The sequence below is a fragment of the Podarcis vaucheri genome, assembly GCF_965113315.1.
Source record: "Podarcis vaucheri genome assembly, chromosome: 5".
In the NCBI taxonomy this organism is placed as follows: domain Eukaryota; kingdom Metazoa; phylum Chordata; class Lepidosauria; order Squamata; family Lacertidae; genus Podarcis; species Podarcis vaucheri.
The window spans coordinates 5,064,589-5,081,508 of record NC_138763.1 but is presented as its reverse complement, the minus strand read 5'-3'; the positions used below and the strand labels follow the sequence as shown (position 1 = coordinate 5,081,508).

Genomic DNA, 16,920 nt, shown 5'->3' with positions numbered 1-16,920 from the left:
ACGGGTCACAGAGCATGGTCCAGACTTGGGCACCTTTTTTTGCACCGTTTTCTGTAGCAGATTGCAGAGAAACATTCAGTCTGGATGTTGAGTTAATCCTTAACTTCCCCTTTGTGTTCGCCTAAACTCTTGTGGTTTCGGCCGTGATGAATCCCTTCCCTTGCATGCTTCCGCAGGAAAGTTATTGGTCTTCCTCGTGGTCCAGCTTTGCTTTTTCACTCTCGATTCACGAACCCGATGTGTTCCCAGAAACTGCTAAAATCCTTGAGGAATCGCTTTCCTTTTAAACCCATTTGTAAGTGTGGAAAGATCCCCCGCTCTCTCAATCAACCTCATTGTGAAGCATTAAGGAGGGTTCAGGAATGCATTAAGATGCATTTAGGCTGCGCGGGAGAATTCTCCTTTCCTCCGAAATGCAGGTGTTCCTGGTGTGCATAAGGATTCCTCAATCTAATTCGCACCCTAATGTTCAAGTGAAAATGTACAAAGTTCTGTTTGTGTAACAGGCTCTTTTGCAACAGCGCACAAGTCTCTCCAGGTTCTTTTATAATTTTCTTTGTTGTAGATATTTGCTAATATATGTGTATATATATATATATATGAGAGCGCAATCATCATAGAAAGGTTTCTGATTGTTCAAGTAATTGCTGTCCTCCCCAACGCCACAAAGATGAGATGTGTAGACCTGTGGTTCTAAAATTGCCTTTTTTCATAGGAACTCTGGGGCTCCCTGTGGAGAAGACAGCATGCTTTTCATTGGGTTCATTATTTGGTGCGTTGTGGGTTCATGTGGGGTGACACATAGGCCCAACACCCATGGAGAATGTATTTAAGACCATATCCCAGGATACTCTTCAGCAGGGGAGGAGAATCTGTGCTCCCCCCTCCGGGTGTGCCGGCTGATAACTCCAAGGCTAAGGAGCAAACCCTACACAAATCAGGAGCGCAGTCCCTAAGGCAGTTGGATGGTGCCGTGTACGCCTCCTTCTGGCAACTCCTGCAGCCTAGTGGGTGTAAAACGTCTTGCTTTGCTTTCCTTTAGACCCCATCAGGGAGGCCCAGAGGGGGGTCTTGTTGTCTGGGCAGCCCAGGACCCCCAGGCACACGACCCAGGGTTGCGCCCCAGGGAGCTCACTTCAGTGTGGCTAACACAGCAGTTTGACCTCACCTTCGGAGGAACACTCCATTGTCTCTCGAGACAGACAGATGCGAACAACAACTTCCGTTATGTGGGAGATGAATGATGCTGGCAGGGTATGGATAAAGGGTAAAGGGACCCCTGACCATTAGGTCCAGTCGTGGCCGACTCTGGGGTTGTGCCGCTCATCTCGCTTTATTGGCTGAGGGAGCCAGCGTACAGCTTCCGGGTCATGTGGCCAGCATGACTAAGCTGCTTCTGGCGAACCAGAGCAGCGCACAGAAACGCCGTTTACCTTCCCGCCGGAGTGGTATCTATTTATCTACTTGCACTTTGACGTGCTTTCGAACTGCTAGGTTGGCAGGAGCAGGGACCGAACAACGGGAGCTCACCCTGTTGCGGGGATTCGAACCGCCAAACTTCTGATCGGTAAACCCTAAGCTCTGTGGTTTAACCCACAGCGCCACCCGCGTCCCAAGGATATGGATAGAGTTCAACAACTTAGGACCAGGTCATCTGCTTAGGAAGGCTTTCTCCTATATAGACCAGTCCATATGCTGATATCTTAGGGTGAGACTCTCCCAGTTGTGCTACAGCCTGCTGAGATTAATGTTGTGGCAATCTAGGAAACTTCGATTGCGGTGGAATCGCCTCCCTGCAGAAGTGAGGCAAGCGCCAACTTTGATGTGTTTTTAAATGCTTATTTTAAGACTCATCTGTTTACTCAGGCTTTTGTAGGCTGCTAATACCACAGGGTTTTGTTTTGTTTGTTTTGGTAACAACCCGTCTTAAGTATCCTACTGTACTGCATTTTAATTTATGGTTTCTACTGGGAATCTGCTTGTGGACCTTCCAGGTATCTTGGATGAGTGGTTAGGGTACAGAAGTGGTTTAAATAATTGAAAAACAAGGGGTCTGGAATGCCCCACCTCTTCTGCAGGGATCTTTTGTCAGTTTGCGTGTTTTTACATATTGCACCCCCTTCATGGATCACTGCCTTGCCGTGGCGAAGGGGCTTGAAGAACTCAGAGAAGCTATGAACTACGCCGAGCAGGGCACCCAAGATGAACAGGTCATAGTGGAGAGTTTTGACCAAACGTGATCCACCTGGAGTAGGAATCGGCAAGCCACTCCAGTATCCCTGCCAAGAAAACTCCATGGACAAAGACAACAGGCATATAAAAGTTATGACACTGGAAGATGAGCCCCTCAGGTCGGAAGGTGTCCAACATGCTACTGGGGAAGAGCGGAAGACAAGTACAAGTAGATCCAGAGCTGATGAAGCGGCTGGGCCAAAGCCGAAAGGACGCTCAGTTGTGGATATGCATGGAAGCGAAAGGAAAGTCCAATGCTGTAAAGAAAAATATTGCATAGGAACCTGGAATGTAAGAACCATGAACCTGGGTAAGTTGGATGTGGTCAAAAATGAGATGGCAAGAATAAATATTGACATCCTGGGCATCAGTGAGCTAAAATGGACGGGAATGGGCGAATTCAGTTCGGATGACTACCATATCTACTACTGTGGGCAAGAAACCCGTAAGAGAAATGGAGTGGCCCTCATAGTCAACAAAAGAGTGGCGAAAGCTGTACTGGGATGCAGTCTCAAAAATGATAGAATGATCTCGATACGAATCCAAGGCAGACCTTTTAACATCACAGTAATCCAAGTTTATGCACCAACTACTGGTGCTGAAGAAACTGAAATTGACCAGTTCTATGAAGACTTACAAAACCTTATCGAAGTGACACCAAAGAAGGATGTTCTGCTCATTATAGGGGATTGGAATGCTAAAGTAGGGAATCAAGAGATAAAAGGAACAACTGGCAAGTTTGGCCTTGGAGATCAAAACGAAGCAGGGCAAAGGCTAATAGAGTTCTGTCAAGAGAACAAGCTGGTCATCACAAACACGCTTTTTCAACAACACAAGAGACGACTCTACACATGGACATCCCCAGATGGGCAACATCGAAATCAGATTGATTATATTCTCTGCAGCCAAAGATGGAGAAGCTCTATACAGTCAGCAAAAACAAGACCTGGAGCTGACTGTGGCTCAGATCATCAGCTCCTTATAGCAAAATTCAAGCTTAAACTGAAGAAAGTAGGAAAAACCACTGGACAGGTAAGATACAATCTAAACCAAATCCCTTATGAATACACAGTGGAAGTGAGGAACAGGTTTAAGGATTTAGATTTGCTGGACAGAGTGCCTGAAGAACTATGGATGGAGGCTCGCAACATTATACAGGAGGCAGCAACTAAAACCATCCCAATGAAAAAGAAATGCAAGAAAGCAAAGTGGCTGTCCAACGAGGCCTTACAAATAGCGGAGGAGAGAAGGCAAGCAAAATGCGAGGGAGATAGTGAAAGATACAGGAAATTGAATGCAGATTTCCAAAGAACAGCAAGGAGAGACAAGAAGGCCTTCTTAAACGAGCAATGCAAAGAAATAGAGGAAAGCAACAGAATGGGAAGAACCAGAGATCTGTTCAAGAAAATCGGAAATATGAAAGGAACATTTCGTACAAAGATTACCATAATAAAGGACAAAAGTGGTAAAGATCTAACTGAAGCAGAAGACATCAAGAAGAGGTGGCAAGAATACACAGAGGAATTATACCAGAAAGATATGGATGTCTCGTACACCCCAGGTAGTGTGGTTGCTGACCTTGAGCCAGACATCCTGGAGAGTGAAGTCAAATGGGCCTTAGAAAGCACTGCTAATAACAAGGCCAGTGGAAGTGATGGTATTCCAGCTGAACTGTTTAAAATTTTAAAAGATGATGCTGTTAAGGTGCTACACTCAATATGCCAGCAAGTTTGGAAAACTCAGCAGTGGCCAGAGGATTGGAGAAGATCAGTCTACATTCCAATCCCAAAGAAAGGCAGTGCCAAAGAATGCTCCAACTACCGCACAATTACACTCATTTCACATGCTAGCAAGGTTATGCTTAAAATTCTACAAGGAAGGCTCAAGCAGTATGTGGACCGAGAACTCCCAGAAGTGCAAGCTGGATTTAGAAGAGGCAGAGGAACCAGAGACCAAATTGCAAACATGCGCTGGATTATGGAGAAAGCCAGAGAGTTCCAGAAAGACATCTACTTCTGCTTCATTGACTATGCAAAAGCCTTTGACTGTGTTGACCACAGCAAACTATGGCAAGTTCTTAAAGAAATGGGAGTGCCTGATCACCTCATCTGTCTCCTGCGAAATCTCTATGTGGGACAAGAAGCTACAGTTAGAACTGGATATGGAACAACTGATTGGTTCCAAATTGGGAAAGGAGTACGGCAAGGCTGTATATTGTCTCCCTGCTTATTTAACTTATATGCAGAATTCATCATGCGAAAGGCTGGGCTGGATGAATCCCAAGCCGGAATTAAGATTGCCGGAAGAAATATCAACAACCTCAGATATGCAGATGACACAACCTTGATGGCAGAAAGTGAGGAGGAATTAAAGAACCTTTTAATGAGGGTGAAAGAGGAGAGCGCAAAATATGGTCTGAAGCTCAACATCAAAAAAACGAAGATCATGGCCACTGGGCCCATCACCTCCTGGCAAATAGATGGGGAAGAAATGGAGGCAGTGAGAGATTTTACTTTCTTGGGCTCCATGATCACTGCAGATGGTGACAGCAGTTACGAAATTAAAAGACGCCTGCTCCTTGGGAGAAAGGCGATGGCAAACCTAGACAACATCTTAAAAAATAGAGACATCACCTTGCCAACAAAGGTCCGTATAGTAAAAGCCATGGTTTTCCCAGTAGTGATGTATGGAAGTGAGAGCTGGACCATAAAGAAGGCTGATCGCCGAAGAATTGATGCTTTTGAATTATGGTGCTGGAGGAGACTCTTGAGAGTCCCATGGACTGCAAGAAGATCAAACCTCTCCATTCTGAAGGAAATCAGCCCTGAGTGCTCACTGGAAGGACAGATCGTGAAGCTGAGGCTCCAATACTTTGGCCACCTCATGAGAAGAGAGGACTCCCTGGAAAAGACCCTGATGTTGGGAAAGATGGAGGGCACAAGGAGAAGGGGACGACAGAGAATGAGATGGTTGGATGGTGTTCTTGAAGCTGCTAGCATGAGTTTGATCAAACTGCGGGAGGCAGTGGAGGACAGAAGTGCCTGGCGTGCTCTGGTCCATGGGGTCACGAAGAGTCGGACACGACTAAACGACTAAACAACAACAACAACATATTGCACAATAATTTTTTTTTTATGAATGAAATTTGTATACCGCCCTTCATCCATAGATTTCAGGGAGGCTCACGACATCAAAATACAGGATAGAAACCCAAAATGCATCATAAAAACAAGGACAGATGCTCATCGCCCCAGAGCGATGCTGCGTAGGCTTCATTTATCATCCATTTCACTTTTTCTCTAGGGAGCTTCGTGGGTTTTTATCCCATTTTGTTCCCACAATTACCCTAGAGAGTTGGCTTGAGCTGGGTAATGGTGCCTTGCTCAATGGGCTCCCTGGTGTTTGGGTTCAAAGTGAAGCCCTGTTCTCTCCCTGTTACGCTCTCATTATCTTCAGATTGCATCCGGTTATTTCTCAGGAGTGCCGACATGCCTAGTTAATCCACTCTCTGGCCCATCACACGAGCTCTCCCTTGTATTTATACTCCAACCTTCCTTTGGGATGCTGGCATTCAGCTGCTACCTAGACAAGGTGCGACCTCCGCTGGAGGCCAGGAAGAGGTATATGAATGGGACAGGCAATATGCCCTCTTCATTGCATTTGGTTCCCACTATAAGCCCTGTTGCAAGAAGATCAAACGTATCCATTCTGAAGGAAATCAGCCCTGAGTGCTCACTGGAAGGACAGATCCTGAAGCTGAGGCTCCAAGACTTTGGCCACCTCATGAGAAGAGAAGACTCCCTGGAAAAGACCCTGATGCTGGGAAAGATGGAGGGCACAAGGAGAAGGGGACGACAGAGGACAAGATGGTTGGACAGTGTTCTCGAAGCTACAAACATGAGTCTGACCATACTGCGGGAGGTAGTGGAAGATAGGAGTGCCTGGCGTGCTCTGGTCCATGGGGCCACGAAGAGCTGGACACAACTAAACGACTAAACAACAACAATAAGCCCTGCAGGCTTCGGCTATTCCCATTTTACAGATGGGTAGCTGAGGCTGAGAAAAAGCAACTTGCCCAAGGTCACACAAGAGGTCCGTGGAAGAGTTGGGATTTGAACTCATCCTAAGTCGATTTCTCTGTGCGCTAGGCCACACAGTAAGTGATGACACAGAGGAAGGCATCTGTTAGTGTTCCCTAATCAGAGAACAATATGTTTTGCTGAAATGCAGATGGATTTGATCCAAACCTCTACCTGCGAAGTAAATTAGCAGTGACAGAGGCCTTGACTCCTTGGAGAGGTTGATGGAATAATAAAACAAATTTCAGCAGCCTCTTTGCGGAATTGACAGCTCTCCTACGGGTGACTTCACTTGACGATGCCCCTAAGGGCAGGGACTATTTCATCACAGAGGCCTGAACAGTTGTTGGGAGAGATACCCAACACCAGCTTTCCCCAACCGGGTGCCCTCCAGGTTTTTGGGACTACGACTCCCATGAGCGCCAGCTAGCATGGCTGATGGGAGTTGTGATCCAAAACTTTCTGGATAGCTCGGTTGTCTAGAGGGTGGTGCCGATACTGCCAAGGTTTCAGCTTTGATCCCTGTATGGGACAGCTGTATTGCGGGGGGGGGGGGTTGGACTAGATGATCCTCAGGGGTCCCTTCCAACGCTGAAATTCTGTTATTCTAGAGGGCACCAGGTTGGGGAACTGTAGTTTGTTAAGAGAGCCAAAACATACAAGTACAGTGGTACCTCGGGTTACATATGCTTCAGGTTACATATGCTTCAGGTTACATATGCTTCAGGTTACAGACTCCGCTAACCCAGAAATATTACCTCAGGTTAAGAACTTTGCTTCAGGATGAGAACAGAAATCGTGCGGTGGTGGTGCGGTGGCAGCAGCAGGAGGCCCCATTAGCTAAAGTGGTGCTTCAGGTTAAGAACAGTTTCAGGTTAAGAAGAGACCTCCAGAACGAATTAAGTACTTGACCCGAGGTACCACTGTATATTCTTTTCACTAATGGGTGTACTGAAGTTCTCACCCTGGGCCAGCAGGGGGATACTGTAGATAGTTTTCACTCAGGTCCGCATATGCAAATAAGGAATTGAAAGTGATGTTCAGTGATTGGATAGTTACAGAAAGTTGTTACTGTTACTTTGTAGTTGAGCTCTATATAAGCAGGTTGGCTGAACCCTTCAGCCCAGTTCTGTTCTGGCCTGTGAATAAACAAGAGCTGCCTGAAGAATCGCTGTGTCGTCTGATATGTTCACCCACAACTTAACAGGTGAATTGTGTGTGTGTGTGTGTATATATATATATGCACAATTTACCCTTTTTGTACATATTAGTCAGCTGAAGAACTGCACTGCAAAAAATCAGAGACGTGTGGATTCCGAAGAACAGCTGTGTTTCGGTTCGCAGATTCAGAAAATGCAGATGAGGTAAGTTCGCCTTTAAATGTGAATTGAATCGAACCTGCCCCCTTCCCAAAAACCCTTGCTGAGAAAGAGCTCTGTTGAACTCCAAAGCTTTCTTCAAGCCAAACAAAAGAGAAGTCAGTCACTTGTGCCACTTGCTCTATTTTGTATGTTTTCTTGAGTTTGATTCACTCGGTGCAGCAATAGGAGTTGGACTGGAAAAACGAGAGGAACCAAAATGACGGATTAGTTCATCCCTAACTGCATTCGATTCAAGGAAAACTTTCCTGGGCCGAACTCTGGGAAACAGGAAAAGCAATGCCTCTGACGGTCCTGCAAATTTGAAGGAAAGCCAAGCTATGCATAGTGCTGATTGGGTAGCCCATAAAACACCCAAAGCAATTCATTTAATATTTTTTTTTAAAGGAGCAAGACAACCTATGAACTTACCACTATTATTTTTTAATTCGAAAATGTCGAGAGCCTTTACTGGCCGAGGGAGCCGGCGTACAGCTTCCGAGTCATGTGGCCAGCGTGACTAAGCCACTTCTGGCGAAACCAGAGCAGCGCACGGAAACGCCGTTTACCTTCCCGCCGGAGCGGTACCTATTTATCTACCTGCGCTGGTGTGCTTTCAAACTGCTAGGTTGGCAGGAGCAGGGACCGAGCAACGGGAGCTCACCCCGTCACGGGGATTCGAACCGCTGACCTTCTGATCAGCAAGTCCTAGGCTCTGTGGTTTAACCCACAGCGCCACCTGTGTCCCTTCGCCTAAGGAGCCCTTATCTTTGCTTCCTGCAAAGTTCTGAAAGTGAAACATGTTTGTGCTGAGCATGCCGGGTTGGGGGGGGGGCGGTAGTGTCAGGCACAAGAGGGATATAATAATTTCCTATACAAAGCAGGCGTTTGTTGCCCCTGCGGCTGCCTTGCCATCAAACAGCACAGTCACAGGGAGGCAGCGGCAAGTGGCAGGTCTGTGGTTTGCCACTTTGATACAAACACACACACACACAAATCCACAAATATGGGGGTGTTTGTTCTATCATTTTCTCATGCCTTACACATGTCAGCTCAAGCCCAGGAGAGAAAACTTTTAATTTTCATTAGGTATAAACTTTAGGAACAGAGGGAGCTGCCGTATTATACCTGGCCAGACAATTGCCCACTACTGCCAAGGTCTTTCACATCACCTGATGCTACCTGATATATCTATATATTTTATAAATATTTTTTATTAATTTTACAATACAAAATTATAAAACACGTCACACAATTTATCACAAATACATTCTTATTGGACTTCCCTCAGCTCCTCTGATAATCCGTCTTATTCACTTCTTACGCATTTCCTAATTTAATATTGCCTTATATTAATCACATATCCTATCTCCGTTTTCATTTTTTACAATATTTCTACTATTAATTCTTCACAGAGCTTCTTGCAAACCTACAAACGTTGTCTGATCATCGCAAATACTTTTCAGATAATCTGTAAATTTACTCCAGTCCTCGGTGAACTTCTGGTCCCGCTGGTTTCGGATCCTTCCTGTTAATTTGTCAAGTTCTGCATAGTCCATTAATTTCATTCTCCATTCTTCCATCGTTGGTAGTTCTTCTTGTTTCCATTTTTGGGCCAATAATATTCTGCCACCTGATATTTTCTTTAATAGGAATGCCAGATATCAAATTTGGGGCATTCAGCATGTGTTCCAGCACTAACTATACCCCCTAGCCCTTTTTTGTTTTTTTACAGGGTGAGTAGACTTTCCATGATCTCTTGGCACCAAAATTCTAGCCAGGACCGGGAATTTTCTCACCCCTTCACTGGGCTTCTGACCAAGGGGCATTGCAAAGAATCCTGTGTAACTGAAAAACTGGCATATGCGCCAACCTGCGGCCAAGAATTCTGTGTAGCTCTGAAAGTTTGCATGCTCTTAACAACAGCAGATTGTGGCCTGCTTAAAATAAAGCGACAAATCACCTTACCCGTGTTGTGCACTGGGTCTGTGGGCAGGCAGGGATTCCTTAATTCCGCCAGGCTTTTCTTAATTCCAAGTGCTTTGGCCCAGAACTATAAAAGAATAACCAGAGAGAAGGCTGTCAGTGCAAACCACAGCACAGGAGGAGGGGAGAATACAAGTCATCTGAGCTGCTCGCCCGAGCTGCTATTGCCTTTTGTCCTAGTGAGCGCAGCCGCCGCTCAGCCTTTGAAAGCAATCCTTGTGAGTCACCGAAAACGCTTCAATAAATCCAGCTTGTGGGAATTAAAATGATCAGTTACGTCAGGGCAGGAGTCGCCAGGACGCTGCCTTTTCCCCGAAGGAGCACAGACATGCCTTTTTCGCGCTTTGCAAAACTCCTGGAATCAGCACAGGGCTTTGGCGCCACGGCCCCTTCCCGCTGCTGCTAAAGTGGCAAAACTGGAATGCAAGTGAAGGAGGCGCAGGGTTGCCAACTCCTCACCCCTTGGCTGCGCTCCTGCGTGCGCTTAGCAGAACACACAGAAATGAGGCAGGTGTCACTTCTAGCGTGGCACGATGCCCTCCAACATTTCTCCAATGAAAATAGGGACATCCTATTTAAAAAAAGGGACGTGGATGGCGCTGCGGTCTAAACCACAGAGCCTAGGGCTTGCCGGTCGGAAGGTCGGCGGTTCGAATCCCCGCAACGGGGTGAGCACCCGTTGCTTGGTCCCTGCTCCTGCCAACTTAGCAGTTCGAAAGCACATCAAAGTGCAAGTAGATAAACAGGTACCACTCCGGTGGGAAGGTAAACACCGTTTCCATGTGCTGTTGGTTTTGCCAGTGGCTTAGTCATGCTGGTTACATGACCTGGAAAAACAGACAAACATTGGCTCCCTCGGCCAGTAAAGCGAGATGAGCGGCTCAATCCCAGAGTTGTTTGCGACTGGACTTAACCGTCAGGTGTCCTTTAACTTTTTATTTAATAAGAATAAGAATAATATTTATTCCCCATCCATCTGACTGGGTTGCCCCAGCCACTCTGGGAGGCTTCCAACATATATAAAAACATAATAAAACATTAAACATTTTTTTAAAAACCACTTCCCTATACTGTGCTGCCTTCAGATGTCTTCTAAAGGTTGTGTAGTTACTTATCTCCTTGGCTTGGGGTCGCATAGCTCCATACCCTCCAACATTTCTCCGATTAAAATAGCGACATCCTAAGGGAAAGCGGGGCATTCCAGGATGAAATATACTCAGAGTCGCAAAGTGATTTCATGCTCTTTATTCAGCTCATAGTGGTGAGGAGGAATGAATGAAAGTCCCCTCACAGTATCTGCTTTATATACATTATTTACACAATGGGCTGCACATGATTGGCTAATTCCGGAATTCTACTGTAAGCCAATCAGGTTGTGGATTCACTTCTATCTGGAGCAGGATTGGGTGGTTCCTGCCAACCAATCATACTGCTGCATTGTTCTAGGACCAATCAGACTGCTGCATTCTGAATCCTATTGTTCTAGGACCAATCAGACTGCTGCATTTTGGATCCTATTGTTCTAGGACCAATAAGACTGCTGCAGTTTGGATCCTATTCAACTCAGTACATAACACAGGACCAAATCAGAAACTGGGATGACTTCTGGAAACCTGGGACTGTCCCTGGAAAATAGGGACACTTGGAGGGTTTTGGAACTCTGCCTCCCGAAATGTTTTGGCTGTGTTTGCATCCCTGAAGTGACCTCCCTGGGGTGCAAGCCTGGGCAGTGGGTCTGGAGGTCCTGGGCTGCTCAGAGGACGGGACCCCCATCTTCGCCTCACTGATGTGATCCAAAGCGAAGCGAATTGAGGTGTTTGGCACTAGCCGGGCTGCAGGAATTGCCAGAAGGAGGCGAACAAGGCACCATCCAGCCGTATTATTCCGGATTTATGAAGGCTTGGACAAATCTTTTTTTAATTTTTTAATTTTATTCATTTTTCTTTTTCATTCATTACACACATCTCATATTCATAATATTTGCTATGCATTCCTTCCTCCCTCCCCTCCTTGGCTCCCCCCAACTTCCGCTTCCGGTTTGTTTCTCCTTTCACCCATTTTGCTGCCTTCTAAAATAAAAAGTTACTAATAACATATTTATACAATAACATCAAACCTAAAAACATAAAAATAACAGTGAGTACACTATATTATTTCTCTATCTTCTACACATTTTCTAATACTAACAATTTGAATGTTTATTTAAATCCTGCCATCGAATCTATAGACTTTCTTTGTTTCTGCAAGTAAAACATAAATGGTTCCCAATCTTTTTCAAAGTCACTGTTGTCTTTTTCTCTTAGTCTGTCATTTTTGCCAGTTCTGCATAGTTCATCAGCTTCTCTTGCCATTGTTCTTTAGCTGGTATTTCTCCAGTCTTCCAATTTTGTGCAATCAACATTCTCGCTGCTGTAGTGGCATACATGAAAATAGTCCTCTTTTCTTTTGGTATATCTTGGTTTAAAATACCTAATAAAAAGGCTTCTGGTTTTTTTCAAAAGTTATTTTCAACATTTTCTTCAATTCATTATATATCATTTCCCAACAAGCTTTTACCTTTTTACGGCTTGGACAAATCTTTAATCACTGACACATGCACAATACTTTAAGCGCTGTAATTCCTCACTGGAGCAACTGGGTTCGACCAGAAAAGACTTCTGTCTGAAGCTCTAGAGAAGTGATGTCCCTCAGTTTATGGCCGATACTAAACTGGGTTGACATGGTATAAGATAGGTTCTTCTCGTGATCATAAAAATCGTAGAATTCCAGTGCAGCAATATGCAGTTGTGCCATACAGGGATAGAACCTGCGACCTTGGCATTATCAGCACCACACTCTAACCAACTAAGCCGGAGAAGACACACAATCTATGTTATTAAGCAACACACTTCAGGATTTATTTATTTTTTTAAATAACCCCAAGCCCAACCAGTCCTGTACTGTCTTCACTGACTCAAGGTGAAGAAAGAACAGGACTACAGACTACAATTACAGAAGGATGGGAAACTTTTTAATTCTGGCAGTATCGGGCCTGTATAAATTCAGAAGGTGCGTTTTTTCTCTCTCTCTTTCTGGCAGATGCATGCAATTATGCAGAAAGCCTCCCTCACTGGATTCCTGCCAGCCATGCGGCTGTTAAAATCACAGGAGCCCTGCCAGTAAAAAAATTTGGCACCCATGGCTTCTCAGGGCGGCTGGTATGTTGCCAACTGATGGGGAGATGGGACCTGGCCTGCTCTTGTGCCTTATGCAGCAATGTGATGTTCATAAGCAGCACATGAAGCTTTTAATGGCTAGGGACGGGTGAGGAATTTGAATCAGGACACTTTTAAAGGCAAATCTACCTTTCCCCAGATACAGAATTTTTATTTCTTTGTTTTATCACTCAGAAACTGCTCCTGGTTTCCACATACACCTTTTCAGACAGTTTAAATGTTTCATCCTAGCATTTCGGATGCTTAACTTGGCATTTTATTTTATTTAGAAAATTTGAAAATAAATAATTAGGATTCTGAATTTTAAAAATCAATATTATGACTATTAATAAAGAATAAAGTATTACAGTGGTACCTCAGGTTACATACGCTTCAGGTTACATACGCTTCAGGTTACAGACTCTGCTAACCCAGAAATAGTGCTTCAGGTTAAGAACTTTGCTTCAGGATAAGAACAGAAATTGTGCTCCGGCGGCGCGGCAGCAGCGGGAGGCCCCATTAGCTAAAGTGGTGCTTCAGGTTAAGAACAGTTTCAGGTTAAGAACATACCTCCGGAACGAATTAAGTACTTAACCCGAGGTACCACTGTATATTAAAGGGAATGAATTGTATGGTGAAATGTTACTAAAATTAATACAAAGTACCCATTTTACTCTCTTGTTGGCTCATTGCTGACTTTCTTTGATAGGCTAATTTAGTTAGCAAAGCAGTTTCCCATATCTTCTGTACCCTTTCTTTCAACGGAGAGGACTTTTTATTTTCCATAATTGCGCAATACTCTTGCTAATAAAGTAATCACAATTTTCTGTTTCTCTCACTTTTGTTTTTAATAGGCAATGGAGTACAGTTAGGATTTCCTGGTATGTCTTATCCTAGATACCCTACACTATTTTAAAAGTCTCCCTCCGTTTTATTTTATTTCTAATTTCACACATTTCCAGAAACTGTGAATATAACCTGCTTTCGGTTTCCTGCATCTCCAACAAAATAATTTCAAATTCTTAATTCATGAGGTGTAAAGGACCGTTGATTTTGGGGGTGGGGGGTGGAATTCTTTCAAATTAGTATTTGTAAGTACTCCTAGAACTGAATTAAATAGGCAAGACTCTTCTACCTGTGAAACTTTAAGGTTGCAGTTTGCCATGTCTTTCTCTGTGTTTGGTTTTGTTTTATTCTCTGTATTTTAAAATGACTACAGGCGACTCCCTGCTTATGCTGGAGTTACATTCAGGTCCCCTGGTGCATAAGTGAAATGTGTATTAGTGGGGAGCCCACACCCCATAGCTCCTCCAGCTCACGAGGAGACCTTCCCCAGATCCTGAAGTGTCCTCTCCGGGCTCTGGGAAAGGTCTCCTTGCGAGTAGGAGGTGCAGCAGGGCTTTGCTGAGCATCTTCAGGTCTCTCCCCCCATTTCCGGGTTTCTGTGCCGCACGTATGTGCAGTCTCACATGACTTGAACGCGCATAAATGAGGGGGATGCCTGTATATGCAATATCAGAAAGAAATAGACAGGACTAACTCAGAAAACCTAACTGGCAAAAGCGAAGTAAAAGATCTTCAAAATGCGTCCACTGACCTAATGGTCCATTACCTAGTTTGTTCATTTGTTCAACTATGTTTGTAAGTTGAAAAAAAAATGGAACATTTGGTTTAAAACCTCTACGGCTTGATAATATGGAATTACATGCCCATCTTTGCCCCAGTTACCAAGATACAATGTGTTGTGTACTGAAGTTCTCACCCTGGGCCAGCAGGGGGATACTGTAGATAGTTTTCACTCAGGTCCACATATGCAAATAAGGGATTGAAAGTGACATTCAGTGATTGGATAGTTACAGAAAGTGGTTACTGTTGCTTTGTAGTTGAGCTCTATATATAAGCAGGTTGGCCGAACCCTTCAGTTCAGTTCTGTTCTGGCCTGTGAATAAACAAGAGCTGTTTGAAGAATCGCTGTGTTGTCTGATATGTTCACTCACAAATTAACATAACATATTTTTTTGTCAAGCCCAGACCGATACATTTATAGCAGTGTGTTAAATTCATTTAACAATATAAAGGTCAACGATGATACAGCTCGTGTTATTTTTTGACGATTCCAACGCTTTCAGCACACCTGTTGGAAAACATTTAGGATTCAGTATCTTCCTGATTTGCGCTTTCTGAAACAAGGCACAAATGGGAAGTCAGTTATCAAAGTAATGAAATTAGGGTGTGGAAGTAAAAAAAATTTTTTATGTGCTTTTTTGTGTGCATTGTAATGTTTTTCTTTTTTTCTTTTTTATGTGATAAATGTGAAAACCAATAAAATTTTTGGAAAACAACAACAACAACAAAAAAAACAAGGCACAAACTGAAGCACAGTCATCACCTGAAATTTGCAACACAGTTCCCTGGCCGATTCACGTTCACAAAAACACACCCTAGCCTAACTGTCTGCTTAGAAACGCACACAATAGTGGGAAGAATATACAAGAATGCACCGCACTAGGGAAAAACTGCTTTGCAAAAATGTGTATGATCGCAATAAAACGCCGATGAATTTTCATGAGGATTAAAGAAATAAATAAAAAAATCCGCAAACTGATGTGGAAATTTGAAGAACTAAATTTAAGATTGCAAGAACGAGCATTGCTGCCAGCCATGTATGAAGATAGGTCATTGGCCTATGTGGACCAATACTGTCTACTTTGACTGGCAGCTGCACAAGAAGGTGTGAGGGAAGAGCTCTTTCCCTGTCCTGCTACCAATTGCATATACAGTCATACCTCAGGTTACAGATGCTTCAGGTTGCGTGTTTTCGGGTTACAGACATGCGGAAGCCCGGAAGTACAGTGGTACCTCTGGATACGAACAGGATCTGTTCCGGAGCCCCATTCGCATCCTGAAGTAAACGTAACGTGCGTGGGTCGCATTTCGCCACTTCCGCGCATGTGTGTGACGTGTCTACGCATGCGTGAGTGGAGAAACCCGGAAGTAATGTGCTCTGTTACTTGATCCGTCTTGATCCGTGTTGCCTGAATGAGTACAGTGGGAGCTCAGATTGTGAACGTGATCCATGCAGGAAGCACGTTCGTAACCCACAGCGTCCGCAACCCACAGCGCCGCATATGCGCACGCATGGGTTGCGCCTCGGCACTTCTGCACATGCGCAAAGCGCAATTTAGCGCTTCTGCACATGTGCAAGCGACAAAACCCGGAAGTAAGCCGTTCCAGTACAGTCATACCTCGGGTTGAAGTAGCTTCGGGATGAATATTTTCGAGTTGCACTCCGTGGCATGCAGCAAAACCCGTAAGCAACACGCTCCGCTAATTCTGGGTCACCGCGGAGTTTACTTCCGGGTTTCGTCGCTTGCACATGCACAGAAGCGCTAAATTGCGCTTTGTGCATGTGCAGAAGTACCGAATCGCAACCCGCGCGTGCACATACGCGGCGCTGCGGGTTACGAACATGCCTCCTGCATGGATCAAGTTCACAACCCAAGCGTCCACTGTACTCATTCAGGCAACACGGATCAAGATGGGGCAAATTCTGACCCTGTATAATACAGCTCCCCTTCTTCCTTCCTAGGGTCTTATTTTTTTGCTTGGGGTCTCTGGCAGTTGGAAATCAGAGCCTCAACTGCCTTGGACCCTGAAGCCAGTACCCAACCGCCATGACCGGTAGCAACTGATAGCCTTATCTTCCACAAACACATCTAATCTCCCTTTAAAGGCTGTCCAATGTGAGCTGCTACTGGCATCCGTCTGTCTCGGGAGACAATGGAAGACTGTGCCTTCAGCAGAGGACCTCGAGGTCTCAGATTTCAGCCACCGCCTGTGCAATGCCTTCAGTTCAGTGTCCCCACCTCTCGCCTTTCATTCTACACCACAGTTGCAGAACCGCTGAGCCTCTGTGCCCAGTGTAACCAAACCTTAAATTTGCCTCTGGTGCCTTTGGGTGTGAAGTCAAACTTGGAGGGCCTATGTTTCTGCAGAGACCGATACAGGAGAGACATGTTTTGTTGCAGCCGGGGCAGACAAAGGCGTTCGGTTGTGCTGTGCCAGGGCGCT

General features: G+C 44.9%; 1 long non-coding RNA gene across 1 annotated transcript; it reads right to left on the bottom strand.

The window, feature by feature from the left end:
• Nucleotides 1-7,624: 7,624 nt before the first annotated feature.
• Nucleotides 7,625-10,057, bottom strand: LOC309533331. Its single transcript, XR_014220124.1, has 2 exons — nucleotides 9,638-10,057; nucleotides 7,625-7,984 (listed from the first exon to the last, which is right to left on the bottom strand). It is a non-coding gene; the product is annotated as an uncharacterized lncRNA (long non-coding RNA).
• Nucleotides 10,058-16,920: the final 6,863 nt, after the last annotated feature.